General features: G+C 38.9%; 1 protein-coding gene across 2 annotated transcripts in view; it reads right to left on the reverse strand.

Annotated features, from left to right (window-relative positions):
• LOC134348516 (PTB domain-containing engulfment adapter protein 1-like) overlaps positions 1 to 2,713 on the reverse strand; it is a 436,378-nt gene extending 433,665 nt beyond the window's left edge. For both annotated transcript variants that reach the window (XM_063052010.1, XM_063052016.1), the window contains exon 1: positions 45 to 2,713. The gene's annotated coding sequence lies outside the window, so the exon portion shown is untranslated. The remainder of the gene's footprint in view (positions 1 to 44) is intronic.
• Positions 2,714 to 4,150: the final 1,437 nt, after the last annotated feature.

Raw genomic sequence — 4,150 nt, forward strand, 5'->3', positions numbered from 1 at the left:
CTTGTACTAAATGAAACATAATTTCTGACTATTATGCCACTTACTTGTTTCACTGATGCTTTAGAATTCTTATTTATGTTTCATCTTTTTCCTCGGAATCATCTTCTTCTCCTCACTCACCCAATACCTGTCTTTCTCAGTATCCAATTATCTGTCAACACAGCAAGGAAATAGGATTAGAGAGGAAAGTGCCAATAGCACAACTAGGATTAGCATCCTAAACACTAGTGGCCTTCACGCCTATCACCAGATTCCTGACACAGACGCTCTACTCTCAGCACACACTGTTCTGGGAAGAAGTTATTCGATGGGCGGAGGAAAAGATTAGAGGGTGTGCTCAATGCATCTGTGAAGAAGTGCATTGTCTCTAGCCCATGGCAAAGTGGAGAAGGAACATTCAGAGTGACTCTTCGCAACATGAGGCCATGCAATGGAAATATTAGAGGCCCAGTGTAAATGTCAGAAGCAGCAAGTCACATGTCCACCTCCGCCACCACTCCTGCCCTATCTAGGGTAGAATCTACAGTTCCCCAGTGGCGACATTTGCCAACTCAGAATCCACAAAACCGAAGCGGAAGCCATAGAGTCATAGAGAAGTACAGCACAGAAACAGGTCCTTCGGCACAACCAGCCCATGCCCAGCCATTTAAACAGCCTACTCTCATCGACTTGCACTGGCATCATAGCCCTCCATGCCCTTACCATCTAGGCTCATTTCCAAGCTTCTCTTAAATGATAAAATTGAGCTTGCATGGACCACTTGTGCTGGCAGCTTGTTCCTCTGAGTGAAGAAGTTTCCCCTTATGCGCCCCTTAAACTTTTCACCTATAACTCTTAACCCATGACCTCTGGTTGTAGTCCCAACAAACAGTGGAAAAAGCCTGCTTGCATTTACCCTATCTATACCCCTCATACTTTCATATACCTCTATCAAATCTCCTCTCAATCGTCTACATTCCAAGGAATAAAGTCCTGACTTATTCAATCTTTCCTTATAACTCAGGTCATCAAGTCCCAGCAATATCACTGAAAGAGTAAATGTTCTCTGTACTCCTTTAACCTTATGTACATCTTTCCTGTGGGTAGGTGACCAAAACTACACACAATAGTCCAAATTAGGCCTCAGCAATGCTTTATACAATTTACACATAACATTACATCTCTTGTACTCAATACAGTACTTTGACTTACAACGATTAATGTGCCAAAGGCTTTCTTTGAGACCCTATCAACATGTGACACCACCTTCAATGAATAATGGACCTGTATTCCGGGATCCCTTTGTTCCACTGCACTCCTCAGTGCCTGACTATTCACTGTGTTACACCTTACCCTGGTTGGTCCTACCAAAGTGCAACACCTCACACTCAGTCCCGAGAAAAAAAAGACTGATTAATTTTAATTAGCCATATAGTGATAAAATAGTATGTTTTATTATCATAGTAAATTATAATTTCTTCTTTGGATAAAAGTACTGCAAAATACATACGATAGAACTCATGTCAATCAGTTTTTCAGTTAGATTGTTTAACTATGTCAGATAGAATTCAAGACTATTAACTGCTACCTCAGTTCAAGACATTATGTATTTAGCTTAATTTAGAGTTGTGATACTATGCTATAATCAGCTGGAAAGTTGAAAACAGCTGTAGGGAAAAAGGTAGAAGCATACATCCCGCGATAGGTATTTCTATTTTGCTTAACTCATAGCACCTGTCAGAGTATGACAGTCACATCAATCAATTTAAATGCTTTTCCTAGTACATTAAGTTCCAACTCTTGTAATAAAACAGTATTTGGGAAACGGCTGCTTTTAATCTCTAATAGATGGTAATTAGTCTGTAGTAAATAACACAAATCACTGCCTTTGTACGGTTGTTTCCTAATTACAAAGAGGTGTGCCAGGAAATCTATTACAAGATCATACAATTAGTCTATTGCATTCTTTTGTAGAAATATAAATGTTTTAAAAAGGTCAATTTTAATTGTCTCCAATCTCTTGGTGAAACATCATTATTTTAATATAAATATATAAGGGAGTTTAAAATGAGAAAATACTAAGGGGTAGTTTAAATTCAATCATGTTACATGGTGTCTTTTGATATATGGTATTGAATGGACACAGACTTGGTTGGCAATAGTCCATGGAACTCTACAAACCTAAGTGCTAAATACAAGGTGACACATAAATACAGAAATTAATCTTATACGTTTTATATATTCATTCAAGGATTTGGGTTTTGCAGGCTGAGCCAATGTTTAATTTGCTGGAGCTGTTGAATTTTGCATGAATCATTCAACTGAGCTTCTGTCATAAGAGGTATAATAGTGCAGTTTCAAAGCAGAGAATGGTGTCATTGTCAATATTTATTCCTCAACCAACATTACTGAATCAGATTATCTTGTTACCATGTCATTACAGTGTGAGAGATCTGGCCACACACGTATTGGTTGTCATTACGTTTCTTAATATATTGCAGAACTTTACTATTATGAGGGCAGATTCAAAACAGAATGAGCCACTAAGTGCTCTGGCATGCTTGAGTAAGGGAAGGTGCTTTCTTTTAATTTTTCAGCTGATGTCATAGCAGGGAATTTTGCATGTATCAGATATTAATAGTTTTTGATTCGTCTCAAATATGTCAAATGAGGTTCTTTTTTTATTATATAATGTGCATAATTTTCCTGATCAGCTCACAGCATTGTTACCACAGAAGACACAGGACACAGAGATTGCAAAGCATCTTTACTGTTGAAACTCATACCTTCATCGACAAGAGATATGTGTTCATAAACATGTATGTTTATAAATAAACATGCAAAGTTATTTTCTGAGAACCGTGGGAGTTATTGAAAAACTTTAAACGAAAAAGTAAATATTCTGTGTCTGATCAAGCTAGCACATGTTCTTGAACCAAACAGGAAACCTTAAACTAAACAACAGCAAAATCAACGATGGGAAAATAGAGAAGGAAAACCAAAAATAAATAAATAGTCTGTCTTTCATGATTAGTTTAGGCAGAATTTATGGTGAAAGTAAGATGCAACAGTAATCATTAGCAAGTGGAATTGTATTAAATTACTTAAGGAGATAAATTTGATAGTTCTGGAAAACATCCACTTGGATCACATAAGTAGTCAACTTGTAGCCATTGAGCTAGTGCAAAGCACCCTTAAAATTAGTGCTTCCACCTCATTATCATGACTGAAACCATGCCTGCACCCCTTAAAGGAAAAGAGCTCATTGTTCACCATGTTGAATCGTTATTAAAACCCCTGGCCACGTGAGACCTCTGTTGGTCAGAGTTGACCATGGATATTGCGTCCTGACTGTCGAGATACGCAAGCCTGGGCAGTACAATATGGAGAGCAAACTGTTGCCCATGTAGCAAGTTCCCCCTCTCCACACATCTGATGAACCCAAGGAACGGCAGAGAGCGACACAGTTTGGTACCAGGAGGAGTTGCCAGACAACATTGAGCTCAGTGTAGGACTGCCTTAGGGACTCCAGCTCCGGATTTTTCCCTTGGGATTCCCCATGAGTGGATGTAGCTGAAAAAACCCTGACAGTACATAGACAAATGAAGGGGTTTGATATTTAGATGCATCCCCCAGGACGAACCTCAAAGATATCCTGACCATCAGTGCAGCCACTGGGGTAACCTGCAATGGGAGAATTAGGGCAGAATTAAACTGAGAGGAGATGAGAAGCGAGGGAATGCATGAGTGATTAAATAACTTTTTTGTGTAATATGGCATGCATTGATTTCTTAGTTTGGTTTGATTTATTTCCTTGGGGCATTGTAGTCTGTTGGCTGTTGACAAGGTCAGCAACAGAGGGAATATAAGAAATATCAGAAATGGGATTGGCTGATGTGGAACAAATTTGTTCATATTTACTGTCTCACAATTAAGTGACTTGTTAAGATAAGTCTGGACAAAAGGCTCTGTTTAAATTATTTCCTGTCTTCCTCATTCTGCTCAAAAAATGCCAATTTTATAATCTATAGTATTCCGCAGGCTGCCACAGGTCTTGCTGCCTGCTCTGTTGAGCTTCTCTGCAGTGGTTTAGACAGCTTCACCATTCACCATTCAGTTCACCATGGTTTCTCCACATTGTCGGTATGCAGATAGCCATTTAGGGTGGCAT

Source organism: Mobula hypostoma, chromosome 6 (genome assembly GCF_963921235.1).
Source record: "Mobula hypostoma chromosome 6, sMobHyp1.1, whole genome shotgun sequence".
NCBI classification, from domain to species: Eukaryota; Metazoa; Chordata; class Chondrichthyes; order Myliobatiformes; family Myliobatidae; genus Mobula; species Mobula hypostoma.